Raw genomic sequence first — 21,667 nt, forward strand, 5'->3', positions numbered from 1 at the left:
GGCTGCCGTGTTTCCCACATTACAGCAGTGACTACACTCTAAAAGTACTTCATTGGCTGTAAAGCGCTTTGGGACGTCCGGTAGTCATGAAAGGCGCTACATAAATACAAGTCTTTCTTTAATGACCAGTGTCGATTCAGGGGCGACCATTCAGGTCACAGACCTGGAAATGAAGTCGTACGAAATCCTTCCTCTGCTGTTAACTCGTGTGCTGCATCCCCAATCAGAGCCTCCATTTACGGGCTCAGCAACTTGATACAAATGGCTCGGGACTTCCTCCGAGACTATTGCAGGATGTACATTCCAGGCTGGACCACCATTTAACTTGCTGCCCAAGATGTGTTGTCTCCAGGGTACACAGACTGGCTGTTCCTGCTGGGCTGAATGGCCGTTTGTCGCAGGTTGTAGGCGACAGGTTTGGAATGCATGCATTTCATCATCATCATAGGCAGTCCCTCGGAATCGAGGAAGACTTGCTTCCACTCTAAAAATGAGTCCAATATGAGAACCACAGTCTCTGTCACAGGTGGGACAGACAGTCATTGAGGGTAAAGGAGGGTGGCACAGGTTTGCCGCATGTTCCTTCAACTGCCTGCGCTTGGTTTCTGCATGCTCTCAGCGATGAGACTCGAGGAGCTCAGCGCCCTCCCGGATGCACTTCCTCCACGTAGGGCGGTCTTTGGCCAGGGACTCCCAGGTGTCAGTGGGGATGTCGCACTTTATCAGGGAGGCCTTGAGGGTGTCCTTGTAACGTTTCCTCTGCCCGCGTTTGGCTCGTTTGTCGTGAAGGAGTTCCGAGTAGAGCGCTTGATTTGGGAGTCTCGTGTCTGGCATGCGAACTATGTGGCCTGCCCAGCAAAGCTGATCAAGTGTGGTCAGTGCTTCAATACTGGGGATGTTGGCCTGGTCGAGGATGCCCCTGTAACTGACAGTCCGAGACTCATCAAATCCCCGATCCTCCTATTGTGCCTGAACAGCTCATGGTTCTTGGAACTCAGTTTGTAGCTCCATTTTAGGTGGCAAAATGTAAGTGAGATAGCCACAGTGCCAAATGTTTAAGCTTTACTGTGCTCTCGCTCACCATCCAATTCCCATCGGACCTAACTTCTCGATTGATCTCACGCACTGTGTGGAGAAGGGAGCTCAAGTAGCCAATGTGTCCAGATACAATGTGAATGGTATTAATGATCTTCTTTTTAAGTTTTTAGCTTCGATTTCTGTCCCTCTTCATCCCCCTCACCCTCCCGCTCCCCCCTCTCCCCGTTTTTGGTTCTGGAAACCCAGCCATCGTCCAGCCAAGTAATCATGTTTTATATGTGAACTCAGTGAGAGTTAAAACCTATTGGATCCTTGATGGCTGATATCCACACACACACACTCTCTTTCTCGCTCACACTGCCTTTCTCGCACACTCTCCCTCTGTCGCACACACATTTCTAATTGAGATAATGGGTAAGAGTAACAACCCCAGAATACAATTGCTGTGAAATATATTTATTGCAGTGTAGCCATTGCTTGGCGGAGACCAGGCTCCCATTCCCCAATGGCACTTTGCTCTTCCATGAAGCAAATGTTTCTACATTGGAAGAGAGCTGCTGGTTTTATTGAGCCTCATTTCCCATTAATTGCCTACGCTGGATATTCAACAGAAGGGTCGTCCTCCTTGTAGAGCCTGTACTGACAATTCTCCTTATCAAAAATAGGGACACAACAATTTGTGTATCAGTGGTGAGCTGGAACATAGATCAGAAAGCCAAAGGTGAGCAATGCGGGGCTTTAAAGAGCTACAGTCAGCAAGGGTTCAAAGTGCATGGTCCTGGTCTCATAGAACACGCTCGCCAATGTCGCTCATCAACTGGTGGACAACCATTGGGCAATTCCTTGTGCCCCCCCACCCCGCGCCCCCCCCCCCCAACTTCGTGAGTAGCCAATTGGAGAATGGCAGCAGGAGACATCATGGTCTGGATTTTCGGTTGCCTAACGCCTCAGTTAGCGGCCAGAGGGGGCGTTAATGAGAGCATTAGAGTGTAGCGACCGGGTGTGCAGGTTATAGCGCCCTGATCGAAAATTCATTGGAGGCTCATCGGGGGCACAAACCAGTCGCGCCCTGCTGCTGATGATCCTGACGTATTCCTGGTGCAACGCCCGCATTTGTGCCCTGGTCGGTAAATTCAGTGCGGCCGCCTCATTGAGCGCCCGCCAATAACAACGTCTGGAAAAACAGTCGGTCCGGGCTTGCAGAGTCGTTAACTGGCGGCTACTTAAAGGGACGAGGAAGCGCTTCCCTCGGAGGTCACAGTCAGTGCAACATTTACACACAGCATGATGCGTGAACCTCCCAGTTTGCAGCGGCAGACAGACAGAACAGTACAGGGGGAAAACAAGTGTTGTTGAAAACTTTAATGGGTGCGTTACTATACCGCGTCTCTAAGACTCGGCTTTTCCCGGGATCTGATTCGGAGTTCAGCACATGCGCAATGGGCCCGCAAAATATACCGATAAAACTTTCATTATCACCCCCCTCCACCACCCACCCCAGCAGTGGTGTGCAACGGCTGATTTGCCGACCCTGTGAGCTCTTCGACCGATTTTGATGAATTTCTGGGCGGGAGGCCCAAACCTTTTCAAGGCGCTAAAAGTACCTTGCACCCCCGCCATCCAATCCCATTCTCCCCTCCACACCCCCACCACATCCCATGCACCCCCGCCATCCAATCCAACTCTCCCCTCCACACCCCCACCCCATCCCATGCACCCCCCCATCCAATCCAACTCTCCTCTCCCCACCCCGCCCTATCCATGCACTCCACCATCCAATCCAACTCTCCCCTCCCCACCCCGCCCTATCCCATGTACCCCCACATTCAATCCCACTCTCCCCTCCCGACCCCGCCCCATCCCATCAACGCCCCCATCCAATCCAACTCTCCCCTCCCCACCCTGCCCTATTCCATGCACCCCCCTATCCAATCCCACTCTCCCCTCCCCACCCACTCCCATCCACCTCCCCATCCCAACCCTCGCTCCCCTCCCCACTCCCACCCTATACCATGCACCCTTCCCCCATCCAATCCCACTCTCCCATCCAAACCCCATCTCCTTTCCACCCATCCCCCCCAGCCCATTCCATCCACCTCCCCCACGATGGAGTGTCTTAGGGGCTATGTGTCTCCCTACCCCTACCCCCTCATCCCTATCCCCCTCCCCCATCCCATCCAATTCCCAGCACCGCCATCCCAACTGATTGTCCCCTCCCCATCCAAGCCATCCCTCCCTTTCCCCTACGCCCTGCCCCATCCACCTCCCCCTGTCCCCATGTGATCTGTGTCTCTATCTCGATCTTGTATCCAGTGTGTGTGTGCGCTGCTTCAGGCTGCCCCAAGAATGGAAACACAGGTGGAAGAAAGACAGTCATTCTGTGCTGCTTGCTCCTGACCTGCAAGCGGAAATTCACAAGTGTCCGCCAATCCCAGAGCGCCCTCGGCAGCATCGATAAGCTTCCCGCGGCCCTCGCCGTGCGACTGTTCATACCGTTCAGCTTTGTGACTTGTAATAGTTTAAAAGCAGCTGAACCGCTCCAGAATAACACGTCCTGGAGACGACTGCACACAAACTAATGGAAGATCATATAGAAACATAGGAAATAGGAGCAGTAGAAGGCCTTTCGGCCCTTCGAGCCTGCACCGCCATTCAATATGATCATGGCTGATCCTCTATCTCAACACCATATTCCCACTTGTTCCACATAGCTCCTGATGCCTTTTGTTTCTAGAAATCAATCTATCTCCCTCTTAAATATATTCATATTGGCCTCCACAGCCTTCTGTGGTAGAGAATTCCACAGGTTCACCACCCTCTGAGTGAAAAAGATTCTCCTCATCTCGGTCCTAAATTTCCTACCCCATATCCTGAGACTGTGACCCCCTTGTTCTCGACTTCGCAGTCAGGGGAAACATCCTCCCCGCATCCAGTCCGTCCAACCCCGTAAGAATTTTATACGTTTCAATGAGATCCTCTCTCATTCTTCTAAGCTCTAGTGTATACAGGCCGAGTCGTCCCAAACTCTCCTCATACGACAGTCCTGCCATCCCAGGAATCAGTCTGATGAACCTTTGCTGCACTCCCTCTATGGCAAGCATATCCTTTCGTAGGTAAGGAGAACGAAACTGTTGTGTATCTGTAAAGCATGCACTCCCATGTTCCGCCATGGAGTTCATCCCCTGAAATCCCAAGGGATCCCAGCATCTCTTGGGAGCACTGTATATAAGCCGGCCCCTAAGGCCTGTTCCTCACTCTGGAGTGTCTTATTAAAGACTGAGGTCACTGCTACTTTAACCTCCCTGTGTACAGTCTCATCTGTGTTACGAACACAATAACTGGCGACGAGTATACGAATCCAACGCAAAGATGCAACAAACTGTGGGCATCCTGGAGAAGTTCTCGAGGGTGAGGACTGGGAAGCCTATGGCTAGACCAGTACTTTGTAGCCAACGAGCTGGACGGAGAAGGAAGCGCTGCAAAAAGGAGAGTGGTCCTCCTCACAGTCTGTGGGGCACCGACCGACAGCCTCATGAAGAATCTTCTGGCTCCGGTGAAACCCACAGATAAGTCATATGAGGAGCTGTGTACACTGGTTCGGGAGCATCTTAACCCGAGGGAGAGCTTGCTGATGGCGAGGTATCGGTTCTACACCTGCCAGCGATCTGAAGGTCAGGAAGTGGCGAGCTACGTCGCCAAGCTAAGGCAACTTGCAGGACAATGTGAGTTTGATGGCTACCTGGAGCAAATGCTCAGAGACTTTTTTGTACTGGGCATTGGCCACGAGACCATCCTACGAAAACTTTTGACTGTAGAGACACCGACCCTCAGTAAGGTCATTGCGATAGCACAGGCGTTTGTGTCCACCAGTGATAACACCAAACAAATCTCTCAGCACACAAGTGTTAGCAATGTTCATAAATTAACTGGAACTGTGTTTGCGAGTAGAAATGTACAGGGCAGAAACCACGAGTCTGCAACTGCCAGCAGGCCTCAGGTGACCCAGATGACTCAGCTTCCGCAACAAAGGATGAATGCAAAGCAATTCACACCTTGTTGGTGTTGTGGAGGCTTCCATTCAGCTTATTCATGCTACTTTAAAGGGTATGTTTGCAAGAGCTGTGGAACAATGGGGCACCTCCAATGAGCTTACAAGCGAGCTGCAACCTCTGCAAAACCTGCTAACCACCACGTGGCAGAGGAAGATCGGTCCATGGTGGATCAAAGCAATTTCGAGCCTCAGAGAGAGGAGGCAAATGCTGAAGTACACGGGGTGCACACATTTTCGATGAAATGTCCACCTATAATGCTAAACATATAATTGAATGGCTTACCTGTAGCCATGGAACTGACACAGGCGCTAGCCAATCCATCATGAGCAAAAAGATGTTTGAGAGACTGTGGTGCAACAAGGCATTCAGACCAGCCCTGTGCCCCATCCACACGAAACTGAGAACATACACCAAAGAGCTTATCACTGTCCTGGGCAGCACCATGGTCAAGGTCACCTACGAGGGCACGGTGCATGAACTGCCACTCTGGATTGTCCCGGGCGATGGCCCCACACTGCTTGGAAGGAGCTGGCTGGGCAAAATCTGCTGGAACTGGGATGACATCTGAGCGCTATCACATGTCGATGAGGCCTCATGTCCCCAGGTTCTTAACAAATTTCCTTCCCTTTTTGAACTAGGCATTGGAAACATTTCTGGGGTGAAGGTGCGGATCCACTTGGTCCCAGAGGCATGACCCATTCACCACAAAGCGCGAGCGGTACCTCACATGATGAGGGAGAGAGTGGAAATCGAGCTGGACAGGCTGCAACGTGAGGGCATCATCTCCCCAGTGGAATTCAGTGAGTGGGCCAACCTGATTGTTCCAGTACTCAAAAGTGATGGCACGGTCAGGATTTGCGGCGATTATAAAGTAACTATTAATCGTTTCTCACTACAGGACCAATACCCGCTACCTAAGGCAGACGACCTATTTGCGAACTGGCAGGAGGCAAGACGTTCACCAAGCTCGACCTGACTTCGGCCTACATGACGCAGGTGCCTTCGAAGGGCCTGACCTGCATCAACACGCACAAGGGACTGTTCATCTACATCAGATGCCTATTTGGAATTCGGTCGGCTGCAGCGATCTTCTAGAGAAACATGGAGAGCCTACTCAAGTCGGTACCACATATGGTGGTCTTTCAGGACAACATATTGGTCATGGGTCGGGACACCGTCGAGCACCTACAAAACCTGGAGGAGGTCCTCCAGCGACTGGATCGCGTAGGGTTGCGGCTGAAGAGGTCGCAATGCGTCATCATGGCAACAGAAGTGGAGTTTTTGGGGAGAAAGATCGCAGCGGATGGCATTCGGCCCACAGAGGCCAAGACAGAGGCTATCAGGAACGCACCCAGGCCACAGAACGTCATGGAGCTGCGGTCGTTCCTGAGACTCCTCAACTATTTTGGTAACTTCCTACTGGGGTTATGCACCCTCTTAGAGCCCCTTAATGTGTTATTGCGCAAAGGTGAGAACTGGGTATGGGAAAAAAAACAAGTCATTGCTTTTGAGAAAGCCAGAAACATTTTATGTTCCAACAAGCTGCTTGTATTGTAAAAGACTTGTGCTAGCATGTGACGCATTGTTGTACAGAGTCGGGTGTGTATTACAACAAGCTAACGTTGCAGGGAAGTTTCAACCTGTCGCCTATGCTTCCAGGAGCTTGTCTAAGGCCGAGAGGGCCTACAGCATGATTGCGAAAAAGGTATTAACGTGTGTGTTTGGGGTAAAGAAAATGCATCAGTACCTATTTGGCCTCAAATTTGAGCTGGAAACCAATCACAAGCCCCTCATATCCCTGTTCGCTGAAAACAAGAGGATAAATACTAATGCCTCAGCCTACATACAAAGGTGGGCACTCGCGCTATCAGCGTATAACTAGACCATCCGCCGCAGGCCAGGCACCGAGAACTGTGCGGATGCTCTCAGTCGGCTACTATTACCCACCACGGCGCAGCCTGCAAAATCATTGATGGTCATGGAAGCGTTTGAAAATGATAAATCACCTGTCACGGCCCGCCAGATTAGGACTACGACCAGCCAAGATCCTCTGCTGTCCCAAGTAAAAAACTGTATACTGCATGGGAGCTGGGCCAGCATCCCCGTTGAAATGGAAGAGCTAATCAAGCCGTTCCAGCGGCGAAAGGACGAGCTGTCCATTCTCCTCACACCTCACAATCCTACCTAGTTTTGTGTCGTCAGCAAACTTGGAAATATTACATTTGGTTCCCTGATCCAAATAATTTATTGTGAATAGCTGAGGCCCAAGCACTGATCCCTGTGGTACCCCACTAATCACTGTCCACCACCCTGAAAAATACCCGTTTATTCCTACTCTCTGTTTCCTGTCCATGCCAATACATTACCCCCAATCCTACGTGCTTTAATTTTGCACATCAACCTCTTATGTGGGACTTTATCAAAGGCCTTCTGAAAATCCAAACACACTACATCCACTGGTTCTCCCTTATCTGTTCTATCAGTTACATCCTCAAAAAACTCCAGTAGGTTTGTCAAACATGATTTTCCTTTCATAAATCCACGTTGACTTTGTTTAATCCTGTTGATTTATCTAAGTGTGCCATTATCACATCTTTTATAATTGACTCCAGTATCTTCCCTACGACTGATGTCAGGCTAACCGGTCTGCAGTTCTCCATTTTCTCTCTCCCTCCTTTTTAAAATAGTGAGGTTACATTTGCCACCCTCCAATCTGCAGGAACTGTTCCATAATCTATAGAATTTCAGAAGATGACAACCAATGCATTTTCTATTTCCATGGCTACCTCTTTTAGTACTCTCGGATGCAGATCATCAGGCCCTGGGGATTTATCTGCCTTTAGTTCCATTAGTTTCTCCAGCACTATTTTCTTACTAATTATCATTTCCTTTAATTCCTCTTGCTCACTAGACCCTTGGTTCCCTAGCAGTTCTGGGACGTTATATGTGTCTTCTTCTGTGAAGACAGAACCGGAGTATTTATTTAATTGTTCTGCCATTTCCTTGTTCCCCATTACAAATTCTGCCGTTTCTGTCCATAAAGGACCTACATTTGTCTTCACTAATCTTCTTCTTTTTACGTACTTGTAGAAACTTTTGCAGTCGGTTTTTATGTTCCTTGCAAGTTTACTCTCATACTCTATTTTTCTCCTCTTAATCAATTTCTTGGTCCTTTTTTGCTGAATTCTAAACTGCTCCCAATCCTCAGGCTTGCTACTTTTTCTGGCAACTTTGTGTAACTCCTCTTTGGATCTAATATTATCCTTAATTTCTTTTGTTAGCCCTGGTTGGGCCATTTTTCCTTTTGTGTTTTTACGCCAGAAAGGAATATATAACTGTTGCAATTCATGCATTTGTTCCTTAAATATTAGTCATTGCCTATCCACCATCATTCCTTTTAACGAATCTTCCCAATCTATCATAGCCAATTAATTCCTCATACCTTCATAGTTTCCTTTGTTTAGATTGAGGACCCTAGTTTCGGATTGGACTACTTCACTTTCCATCTTAATAAGAAATTCAATCATGTTATGGTCACTCTTTCCTAAAGGACCCTGCACAACAAGACTGTTAATTAAGCCCTTCTCATTACACAATACCCAATCTAGGATAGCCTGTTCCCTAGTAGGCTCCTCAACATACTAGTCTAAAAAAAAATATCTCGTACGTGCTCCAGGAATTCATCTGCCACAGTATTATTACTAATTTTCTTTGGCCAATCTACATGTAGATTAAAGTCACCTACGATTGCTGTCGTAACCTTGCTACATGCATCTTTAATTGCCTGTTTGATGCCATGCCCTAAACTACCACTACTGTTTGGAGGCCTATAGACAACTCCCACCAATGTTTTCTGCCCCTTGGTGCTCCTTAGCTCCACCCAGACTGCCTCTACATCTTGATTCTCTGAGCCAATATCCTTTCTTACTATTGCTCTGATTTAATTTGATTGATCCTTTACTAACAACGCCACACGACCCCCTCTTCCTTTTTGCCTGTCCTTCCTAAATATCCAATATCCTTGGATATGCAGTTCCTAATCCTGGCCACCCTGCAACCATGTCTCCGTAATTGCAACTATATCGTATCTGTTTATATCTATTTGCGCTGTTTATTCATCTACCTTATTATAGATGCTTCATGCATTCAGATACAATGCTTTTAAGTTTGACTTTTTAACATTATTAGACATCTTAATGTTATTTTGTAAGATAGCCTTATTTGTCATATTGCTATTTTATTCTTACCTGGACCCTATTTGCTAGTGCATTCTTTTGTTTGTATGCTCTGTCCCTTCTTGGTTATCCTTACCGCAATCACTTTCCTGCATTGCTTCCTTTTCTTTTCTCTGTAGCATTCCAGATTGCTCTCTACTGCGACCGTCCTCTCCCAACGCCACTGCCCCCGCCTTATTTAGTTCACTTACGCGGTACAGCACTCCAACGTCCCGGTGGTGCAATTACAGTTCTCGCAATTGGAGTTCAACCAGCTTTCCCCATAATCGTAAAAGAGATGGCGGAAGTTATAGCAGATGCATTCGTTATAATCTACCAAAATTCTCTGGACTCTGAGGAGGTACCAGCGGATTGGAAAGCAGCTAATGTAACGCCTCTGTTTAAAAAAGGGGGCAGACAAAAGGCAGGTAACTATAGGCCGGTTAGTTTAACATCTGTAGTGGGGAAAATGCTTGAAATTATCATTAAGGAAGAAATAGCGGGACATCTAAATAGGAATAGTGCAATCAAGGAGACGCAGCATGGATTCATGAAGGGGAAATCATGTTTAACTAATTTACTGGAATTCTTTGAGGATATAACGAGCATGGTGGATGGAGGTGTACCGATGGATGTGGTGTATTTAGATTTCCAAAAGGCATTCGATAAGGTGCCATCCCAAAAGGTTACTGCAGAAGATAGAGGTACGCGGCGTCAGAGGAAATGTATTAGCATGGATAGAGAATTGGCTGGCGAACAGAAAGCAGAGAGTCGGGATAAATGGGTCCTTTTTGGGTTGGAAATCGGTGGTTAGTGGTGTGCCACAGGGATCGGTGCTGGGATCACAACTGTTACAATATACATAGATGACCTGGAAGAGGGGACAGAGTGTAGTGCAACAAAATTTGCAGATGACACTAAGATTAGTGAGAAAGCGGGTTGTGTAGAGGACTCAGAGAGGCTGCAAGGAGATTTGGATAGGTTAAGCGAATGGGCTAAGGTTTGGCAGATGGAATACAATGTCGGAAAGTGTGAGGTCATCCACCTTGGGAAAAAAAACAGTAAAAGGGAATATTATTTGAATGGGGAGAAATTACAACATGCTGAGGTGCAGAGGGACCTGGGGGCCCTTGTGCATGAATCCCAAAAGGTTAGTTTGCAGGTGCAGCAGGTAATCAGGAAGGCGAATGGAATGTTGGCCTTCATTGCGAGAGGGATGGAGTACAAAAGCAGGGAGGTCCTGCTGCAACTGTATAGGGTATTGGTAAGGCCGCACCTGGAGTACTGCGTGCAGTTTTGGTCACCTTACTTAAGGAAGGATATACTAGCTTTGGAAGGGGTACAGAGACGATTCACTAGGCTGATTCCGGAAATGAGGGGGTTACCTTATGATGATAGATTGAGTAGACTGGGTCTTTACTCGTTGGAGTTCAGAAGGATGAGGGGTGATCTTATAGAAACATTTAAAATCATGAAAGGGATAGACAAGATTGAGGCAGAGAGGTTGTTTCCACTGGTAGGGGAGACTAGAACTAGGGGGCACAGCCTCAAAATACGGAGGAGCCAATTTAAAACCGAGTTGAGAAGGAATTTTTTCTCCCAGAGAGTTGTGAATCTGTGGAATTCTCTGCCCAAGGAAGCATGAGAGGCTAGCTCATTGAATGTGTTCAAGTCACAGATCTTTAACCAATAAGGGAATTAAGGGTTACGGGGAGCGGGCGGGTAAGTGGAGCTGAGTCCATGGCCAGATCAGCCATGATCTTGTTGAATGGTGGAGCAGGCTCGAGGGGCTAGATGGTCTACTCCTGTTCCTAATTCTTATGTTCTTATGTTCTTATCCCGTCAGCCTGATCTGTGCAGCTTGTTGTGATTGGCAACCCATCTGGACCTGTTGGTGATACAGACAGGGATCGGTCGTTCAATGTCCCATCAAAGAGTGGAAAGGTAACATTGGGTGGCGGGGGTGGGGGAGGGGTGGGGTGGGCCAGCGATTCTTTTGGGGGTTCGATGAGCTGCCTGGGTGACTGTGGTGGTTCAGCGTCCTGGCTCACCCTGGCTCTGAGCTACATGGACCTGGGGAAGGGCCAGGTTCCGTTCCCCAGTGACCTCATCTGGGCCTGAGTGTTGGGCTACAATTGGCAATGGACTCACCTTGGCTGCCGCAGTCAGAGAGGTTTCTATCCATCCAGTGCCCTGGTCAATAAATTCGGTGCGGCTGCCTCATTGAGCGTCGGCCAAGAACAATGTCTGGAAAAACAGTCGGTCCAGGATTGCAGAGTGGTTAACTGGCGGCTACTTAAAGGGACGAGGAAGCGTTTCCCTCGGAGGTCACAGTCAGTGCAACGTTTACACACAGCACGGTGCGTGAGCCTCCCAATTTGCAGCAGCAGACAGACAGAACAGTACAGGTTGAAGACAAGTGATTTTGAAAATTTAATGGGTGCGTTATTATGCCGCGCCTTTAAAACTCGGCTGTTCCCGGGATTTGATTCGGAGTTCTGCGCATGCGCAATGAGTCCGCAAAATATACCGACCAAACGTTTGTTATCGCCCTCCGCCCAGTTCTGGTGTGCAACGGCTGATTTATCGCCCCTGTCAGCTCTTCGACCGATTTGACCAAAGTGGGTTCTATCCATCTAGCGAACCCCACCCGATAATGTATGTTGGGGGTCACAGGACAGGGTCGGGAAAACCGTGCACTATATCATGGTCCACCGGGAACTCATACACCTGGACTATAAGTTGTGGGAAGACAGACGGGCCTGGGTTTGACGTCCCATCTGAAAGACGCCAGCCCCGACAGTGCAGCACTCCCTCAGTCTCTGGAGTGGGACTCGAACGCACAATCTTGGGAGTCAGAGACCAGCAAGCTCGCGACTGAGCCCCGACTGACAGCCGGGAAAGAGCTGTAGGTGACGGGGTTTGGAGCTGCCCCTTTGGCCTCAATCAGGAACCCGAGACATAGAAGCTTGGGTAGAATAAGCCCCGCCCCAGTCCTTGCACCGGGCCCGGTTTCACCCCCCCCCTCCCTGCCCCCAACCCTCCGTCTCATCATAGTGCAGGGTTTGCAACTGTTCAGTACATACCAGCGGGCGGTGCAACTAAAAAGCAGTAGGATTCTGAATGGTCAACAGCTAGGAGCAGAACAGCGACACACACAAAGAATTTCTGGTAATGGGGGTAAAAAAAGAACATGATTAGGGACTCGGTGATGTCACTTGTGTTACACTATTTCCCAATCCGGTGGGAAATCGATGGAAGTTCCTCACCCAGGGTGTTGTGCGATAAACCGCCAGGGTTCAGGCAAGATACAATGAGATGTGTTGACAGCCAGAGAGGACTGAGGGCAGAAGCTGAGGAGTGGTTTGTTTGGGGTGGTCTATCAGAACAGGAACAGGATTGTGGGGCCCAATGGCCTTTGCCTGATGCTACAAATTCACAAACATCTTTGCCGACCAATTGTTCACCCTGGGGATGCACAAGGTGACATCTCGGTTCATTGCCTCTACAGGGTTCTCGTGGGAGTTGGCTTATGTGTTGAGCACATGACCATTTCAGGTAGGGGTTACCAACCCTCCAGGGTTGCCCTGGAGTCTCCAGGAGTCAAGTCAAGGCGGATTTTTTTAAAGTGCGTTTTTTATTCGTTAATCCGAATAATTTCATTCATTCGTCATAAAAATGTTGGATATGGGGTATAAAAGGCTGTTTGACAGTCGAGAATAATCCAATTGAGAGTCTGTTGTCTTTCCTATTGACGTGAGCAGACGGTGCTCCTCAAGGATTGGACGAGTCGTGTGTAAGGGCGAGGCAGTTGGAGACTCGAGGTCATGTGATACAACCTCCAGTAATATGTCCAACGAGAGTTGGCAACTGCAATTTCAGGAGAACATATTGCGCGTTCGAGTATTTCAAGGGTAGACTTTCGCCTCTCTTCTAATAAATCCCACACCATGTGAAATCATGTTCACAATCAAGTTTCTCTTTACAGTTTTGTTTCAAAGGGTTCGATTTTCCACACTCAGTATTATAATAGATGTCAATGCTATGAATATACAATTACTTTGTTCAAACAATGACCCCATCAAGCCCTCCCTGTTGGGCAACTGCATGGTCAAGTGCAGCTCGCCAAGTGTGGTCTAACCAAGGTTTAACTTTTCAATTCTACACCTCTAGAAATATACTCTAGTGCTTGGTTTGCCATTTTTAAGGCCTTGCTAACCTGTGTCGCAACTTTTAGCAATTTATGTATTTGTGTTCCTCTACCCCACCTAGACCCTCACCCTCCAAGTAATAACTGACCCCCCTATTCTTCCTACCAAAATATGATACCTCATATTTATCTGTGTTGAACTTCATTTGCCAATTATATGCCCACTACATCTTTTTCTAACAATTATTAAATATGCGTAGTAAGGCCTCTGCTATCTCTTCCCAGCTTCTTTTAAAATGTGTGGATACAATTCATCCAGACCCGGGATTTTATCCTCTGAGCTGCATTAGTTTATTTAATACATTCCCTCATTGTATTTTAAATGTACTTATCTCATTACTAATCTCATTATCCAATGTCATGCTCAGCTGTTCTATCTCCCTGGTAAATACTGAAGCAAAATAATTATTTAATATTTCTGCCATCTCTCTATCGTTACCTGTAGTATTGTCCTCTCTCTCCCTTAATGGCCCGATTCCCATCCCAACCTGCCTTTTTTTATTGATGTGCCTGGAAAATATTTTACTATTTTGTTTTATATCCCTCAATAATTTAATTTCATATTTCCTCTTTGCCTTCCTGATTGTTTTTTTTTGACTTCTCTCCTAATCTTTTCGTATTCTCCCACTTCTGTCTAATTAATATCAGGGTAGTTGAAATTCCCCATGATTATTATTCTATGTTTTTTTTTTACTCATTTCCCTCATTGGTCTGCATGTTTTTTTCTCCACCAACCTTCCACTATTAGGTGGTCTGTAGACTACACCTATTAGCGCGATTGATCCTTTATTATCTTTTATCTCTATCCATATGGATTCTATTTGTCTTGCTGATAGCTGAATCACATTTTGCTACTGCCATTATGTTATCCCGAATTACAACTACTCCCCCTACCCTTTTCCCCCTCTATCTTTCCTAAATATGTGATGCCCTGCAATTATTAACTCCCAGTCCTGATTTTTCTGCAGCCACATCGCAGTAATCACTACTATGTCTGGTTCCTCACAACTCATGATTGCCTCCAGCTCCCTGTTTTATTACGGACACCGTGTACATTGCTATACAGACAGTTTAATTCATTTTTAATAGGATTCCAGTAATGTTTCGCAAAACTCCGCTGCTGTCGCTGACCCATCGCTCCCTGTGCTCGCTGACCGACACTGGCTTGCGGATAAACAATGCCTCAATTTGAATATTCTCATCCATGTTTATAAATCCCTCCATGGCCTCACCGCTCCCTATCTCTGTCATATCTTTCAGTGTCACAAACCCTCACGATGTCTGCGCTTCTCTAATTCTGTCCTCTTGAGAATCCCTGATTATAATTGCTCAACCATTGGTGACCATGCCTTCTGTTGCCTGGGCCCCAATCTCTGGAACTCCCTCACTAAACCTCTCTGCCTCTCTTCGTTTCTTTCCTCCTTTAAGACACACCTTAAACCCGACCTCTTTAACTAAGCTTTTGGTCACCTGCTGTAATTTCTTCTTGTGTGGCTCGATGTCAAATTTATTTGTTTCATCTTACAACACTGCTGTGAAGCGCCTTGGGATGTTTTACTACAGCAAAGGCGCTATATAAATAAAAGTTATTGTTAACTTCAACCTTCAAATTCTTCAGAGGTGCAATAATCCCTCGCATGTACAAACACGCTGATTATCAGACTCACCCTTACCATGATTGTACCAATGAGACACGCGGTATCTAGTCACGGAGAGAGCAACTTCTGTCCTGTGTCCAGTGGTGAAAGATTTTATCCTTCAGAGTCAGCGTTACAAAGTGCAAATTGTCACACGCATCGTTCAATCGGGTTAACGTCAGCCAAGTGTTTAGTTTCTAACCAGACTGCTGGTCCCAGAGGGAAGGGGCTCTGAGCCACCAGCTGAACAAATACAGATCGATTGTTTCAACAAAGGAGGAAGGTTTACCCCTCGAGACAGGGAGAGCATTTTGCAATTTGGTGCTACTGATTATAATTCAATTAGATTTAGGTTGGTTATGGAAAAGGACAAAGATAGATCAGGAATAAAAGTTCTGAATTGTGGAAAAGCCAATTTTGCTGAGCTGAGCTGGGATTTAGCCAAAGTGGACTGGAATCAGCTACTTGAAGGTAAATCAGTGTCAGAGCAGTGGGGGACATTCAAGGAAGAGATCCTGAGGGTTGAGAGGAAATATGTTACCTTAAAGAAAAAGGGTGGGACTAATAAATCTAGAGCCCCCTGGATGTCAAGGGACAAAAAGGAGGATAGGATAAAGAAAAAAAGGGAGGGTTATGACAGCTACCGAGGGCTCAATATTACAGAAACTCCAGAGGAGTGGGTGGCGGTGGTGGGGAGGATAGTTGCTGATGACTTTAATCTACATATAGACTGGCCAAGCCAAATTAGTAATAATACTGTGGCAGATGAATTTCTGGAGTGTGTACGAGATGTTTTTTTAGATCAGTATTTTGAGGAGCCTACTAGGGAACAGGCTATCCTAGATTGGGTATTGTATAATGATCAGGGGTTAATTAACAGTCTTGTTGCGCGGGATCCTTTAGGGAAGAGTGACCATAACATGATTGAATATCTTATTAAGGTGGAAAGTGAAGTAGTCCAATCCGAAATGAGGATCCTAAATCTAAACAAAGGAATCTACGAGGGTATGAGGAATGAATTGGCTATGATAGATTGGGAAGATTCATTAAAAGGCATGATGGTGGATAGGCAATGGCTAATATTTATGGAACGAATGCATAACTTGCAACAGTTATACATTCCTTTTTAGATCCAAAGAGGAGTTATACAAAGTTGCCAGAAAAAGTAGCAAGCCTGAGGATTGGGAATAGTTTAGAATTCAGCAAAAAAGGACCAAGAGATTGATTAAGAGGATAAAAATAGAGTATGAGAGTAAACATGCAAGGAACATAAAAACCGAATGCAAAAGTTTCCACAAGTACGTAAAAAGAAACGGGAGAATTTGTAATGGTGAACAAGGAAATGGCAGAACCATTAAATAAAAACTTCGGTTCTGTCTTCTGGGAAGAGGACACAAATAATGTCCTAGAAATGCTAAGAAACCATGGGTCTAGTGAGCAAGAGGAATTAAAGGAAATGATAATTAGTAAGAAAATAGTACCGGAGAAACTAATGGGACTGAAGGCAGATAAATCCCCAAGGCCTGATGATCTGCATCCCAGAGTACTAAAAGATGTAGCCATGGAAATAGTAGATGCATTGGTTGTCATCTTCCAAAATTCTATAGATTACGGAACAGTTCCTGCAGATTGGAGGGTGGCAAATGTAAATGCCCTATTTAAAAAAGAAGGGAGAGAGAAAATGGGGAACTACAGACCGGTTAGCCTGACATCAGTAGTAGGGGAAATGTCGGAGTCTATTATAAAGGATGTGATAACGGCACACTTAATTAATATCAATGGGATTAAACAAAGTCAACATGTATTTATGAAATGACAATCATGTTTGAGAAACCTACTGGAGTTTTTTGAGGATGTAACTGATAGAATAGATAACAGAGAACCAGTGGATGTAGTGCATTTGGATTTTCAGAAGCCCTTTGATAAAGTCCCACATAAGAGATTAGTGTGCAAAATTAAAGCACATAGGATTGGGGATAATGTATTGGCATGGATTGAAAATTGTTTAACTGACAGGAAAAAGAGAGTCTTTTTCGGGGTGGCGGGCAGTGACTAGTGGGGTACCACAGGGATCAGTGCTTGGGCCCCAGCTATTCACAATACATATAAACGATTTGGATGAGGGAACCAAATGTAATATTTCCAAGTTTGCTGACGACAGAAAACTAGGTGGGATTGTGAGTTGTGAGGAGGATGCAAAGATACTGCAAGGCGATTTAGATAGGTCAAGTGAGTGGGCAAACACATGGCAGATGCAGTATAACATGGATAAATGTGAAGTTATCCACTTTAGTAGGAAAAACATAAGAACAAAGTATTATTTAAATGGTGATAGCTTGGGAAGTGTCGATGTACAGAGGGACCTGGGTGTCCTTGTACACCAGTCATTGAAAGCAAACATGCAGGTGTAGCAGGCAGTTAAGAAGACAAATGGTATGTTGGTCTTCAGTGCAAGAGGATTTGAGTACAGGAGCAAGGATGTCTTACAGGGCCTTGGTGAGACCGCATCTGAAGTAATATGTGCAGTTTTGGTCTCCTTACCTAAGAAAGGATATAGCTGCCATAGAGGGAGTGTAGCAAAGGTTCACCAAACTGATTCCTGGGGTGGCAAGACAGTCGTATGAGGAGAGATTGGATCGACTAGGCCTGTATTCATTAGAGTTTAGAAGAGGGGATCTCATTGAAACGTATAAAATTCTGACTGGGTTGGATAAACTGGATGTGGGGAGGATGTTTTTTCTGGCTGAGAAATCTAGAACAAGGGGTCACAGTCTCAGGATACAAGGTAGGAAATTTAGGGCCGGGATGAGAAGAAATTATTTAAATCAGAGGGTGGTGAACCTATGGAATTCTCTACCACAGAAGGCTGTTGAGGCCAAATTACTGAATATATTTAAGAGGGAGATAGATAGATTTCTAGAAACAAAAGGCATCAAGGGGTAATATGGAAAAAGCGGGAATATGGTGTTGAGATAGAAGATCAGCCATGATCATACTGAATGGCGGTGCAGACTCGAAGGGCCAATTGGCCTACTACTGCTCCTATTTTCTATGTTTCTATGTTTCTAAAGAGTAGGGCCTATTAGAGACCATAAAGGTAATCTATGTGTGGAAGCTGAAGACGTGGGTATGCTTCTTAATGAATACTTTGTGTCTGTTTTCACAAAAGAGAGGGGCAATGCAGACATTGCAATCAGGGAGGAGGAGTGTGAAATATTAGATAAAATAAACATAGTGCGAGAGAAAGTATTAAGGGGCTTAGCAGCTTTGAAGGTGGATAAATCCCCCAGGCCCAGATGACATGTATTCCAGGCTGTTAAGAGAAGCAAAAGAGGAAATAGCAGAGGCTCTGACCATCATTTTCTAATCCTCCATTGTTTAAAAATGGAGAAAGGGATAGACTGATTAAATACAGGCCAATCAGCTTAACCTCGGTGGTGGGAAAATTATTGCAAAAAATTCTGAGGGACAGGATAAATCTTCATTTATAAGACATGGATTAATCAAGGACAGTCAGCATGGATTTGTTAAGGGAAGGTCGTGTCTGACTAACTTGGGTGAATTTTTTGAGGAGGTAACAAGGAGAGTCGATGAGGATAATGCAGATGATGATGTGTATATGGATTTTAGCAAGGCTTTTGATAAGGTCCCACATGGCAGACTAGTCACAAAAGTAAAACCTCATGTGATCCAGGGCAAAGTGGCAAGTTGGATCCAAAATTAGCTCAGAGGCAGGAAGCAAAGGGTAATGGTTGATGGGTGTTTTTATGATTGGAAGGCTGTTTCCAGTGGGGTTGCACAGGGCTCAGTGCTAGGTCCCTTGCTTTTTGTGGTAAATATCAATGATTTAAACTTGAATGTAGGGGTTATGATTAAGACATTTGCAGATGATACTAAAATCGGCTGTGTCATTGATAATGAAGAAGAAAGCTGTTTAATGCAGGATGATATCAATGAACTGGTCAGGTGGACAGAACAGTGGCAAATGGAATTCAATCCGGAGAAGTGTGAAGTAATGCATTTGGGGAGGTCTAAAAAAGGCAAGGAAATACATGTTAAATGGTCGGACACTGAGAAGTATAGAGGATCAAAGGGACTTTGGAATGTATGTCTGCAGATCCCTGAAGGTAGCAGGCCAGGTAGATAAGGTGGTTAAGAAGGCATACGGAATATTTGCCTTGATTAGCTGAGGAAGACAAGAGCAGTAAAGTTATGCTTGAACTGTATAAAACACTAGTTAGACCACAGCTAGAGTACTGCGTGCAGTTCTGGTCACCACATTGCAGGAAAGATATGATTGCACTAGAGAGGGTACAGAGGAGATTTACGAGGATGTTGCCTAGACTGGAGAATTTTAGCTATGAGGAAAGATTGGATTGGCTGTTTTTCTTTGGAACAGAGGTGACTGAGGGGAGACCTTATTGAGGCATATACAATTATGATGGGCTGAGAGAGTGCGGATAGGAAGGACCTATTTCCCTAGGCAGAGGGGTCAACAACCAAGGGGCATAGATTTAAAGTAATTGCCAGGAGGTTTAGAGGGGATTTGAGTGGAAATTTCTTAACCCAGAGGGTGCTAGGGGTCTGGAACTCACTGCCTGAGAGGGTGTTAGAAGCAGAAACTGTCACCGCATTTAAAAAGACCCACACTACCCTCTGGGTGAAGAAATCCCCTCAAATCCCCTCTAAACCTCCTGCCAATTACTTTAACTCTATGCCCCTTGGACAAAGCAAATTGGCCAAGGTAGCCTTGAGGAAGAGTTCATAGAGTGTATCCGGAATCATTTCCTTGAACAGTATGTTGCAGAGCCAACCAGGGACAGGCTATCTTAGATCTGGTACTGTGTAATGAGACAGGATTAATAAACGGTCTTTTAGTAAAGCATCCTCTAGGAATGAGTGAATTTCAAATTCAGTTGGAGGGTGAGTAAGTTGGATCTCAAACCAGTGTCCTAAGCTTAAACAAATGAGACTACAAAGGTATGAATGCAGAGTTGGCTAAAGTGGACTGGGAAAATAGATTAAAGTGTGGGATGGTTGATGAGCAGTGGCAGATATTTAAGGAAATATTTCATAACTCGCAACAAAAATATATTCCAATGAGATGGAAAGACTGTCAGATAAGGGATAACCATCCGTGGCTAACTAAGGAAATATGGGATGGTATCAAATTGAAACAAGGGCATACAAAGTGGCCAAGACTAGTGGGAGGCCAGAGGATTGGGAAACATTTAAAAGCCAGCAAAGAACATCTAAAACAATAATAAAGAGAGGGAAGTTAGATTATGAAAGCAAACTAGCACGAAATATAAAAACAAATAGTCAGAGTTTTTATAGGTACATATAAAGGAAAAGAGTGGCTAAAGTAAATGTTGGTCCCTTAGAGGATGAGACTGGGGAATTAATAATGAGGGACAGGGAAATGGCAGAGACATTGAAATTTTTTGCATTGGTCTTCATGGTAGAAGACACTAAAAACATCCTAATTATGGATAATCAAGGGTCTATAGGGAGGGAGAAACTTAATACACTATCACTAAAGAAGTAGTGCTCGGTAAAATAATGGGACTAAATGCGGACAAGTCCCCTCGACCTGATAGCTTGCATCCTAGGGTTTTAAAACAAGTGGCTGCAGAGATAGTGGATGCATTGGTTGTAATCTACCAAAATTCCCTGGATTCTGGGGAGGTCCCAGCAGATTGGAAAACCGCAAATATAAGGCCTCTATTTAAAAAAGGAAACAGACAGAAGCAGGAAACTATAGACCAGTTAGCCTAACATCTGTCATTGGAAAAATGCTGGAGTCCATTGTTAAGGAAACAGTAGCAGGATATTTGGAAAAGCATGATTCAATCAAGCAGAGTCAGCATGGTTTTATGAAAGGGAAATCATGTTTGACAAATTTGCTGGATTTCTTTGAGGATGTAACGAGCAGGGTGATAAGGGGGAAACCAGTGGATGTGGTGCAGTTGGATTTCCAGAAGGTATTCAATAAGGTACCACATAAGAGGTTAGTGAATAAGGTAAAAGTAAAGTTGGGGGTAATATATTAGCATGAATAGAGGATTGGCTAACTAACAAAAAACAGAGAGTCGGGATAAATGGATCATTTTCTGGTTGGCAAACAGTAACTATTGGGGTGCCGCAGGGATCGGTGCTGGGGCCGCAACTATTTACAATTTTTATTAATGATTTGGATGAAGGGACCGAGTGTAATGTAGCCAAGTTTGCTGATGATACAAAGATGGGTGGGAGAGCAAGTTGTGAGGAGCACACAATAAATCTGCAAAGGGATATAGACAGGCTAAGTAAGTGGGCACAAATTTGGCAGATGGAGTATAATATGGGAAAATGTGAGGCTATTCACTTTACAATTTTTCTCCATTTACATTATAATTTTGCTGCCAAAGTGCTGCAGTACAGAGTGGCCTGCATGAAACACAAGAAGTTAGTATGCAGGTATAGCAAGTAATCAGGAGAGCAAATGGAATGTTGGCCTTTATTACAAGGGGGATA

Source organism: Pristiophorus japonicus, chromosome 22 (assembly GCF_044704955.1).
Source record: "Pristiophorus japonicus isolate sPriJap1 chromosome 22, sPriJap1.hap1, whole genome shotgun sequence".
NCBI classification, from domain to species: domain Eukaryota; kingdom Metazoa; phylum Chordata; class Chondrichthyes; family Pristiophoridae; genus Pristiophorus; species Pristiophorus japonicus.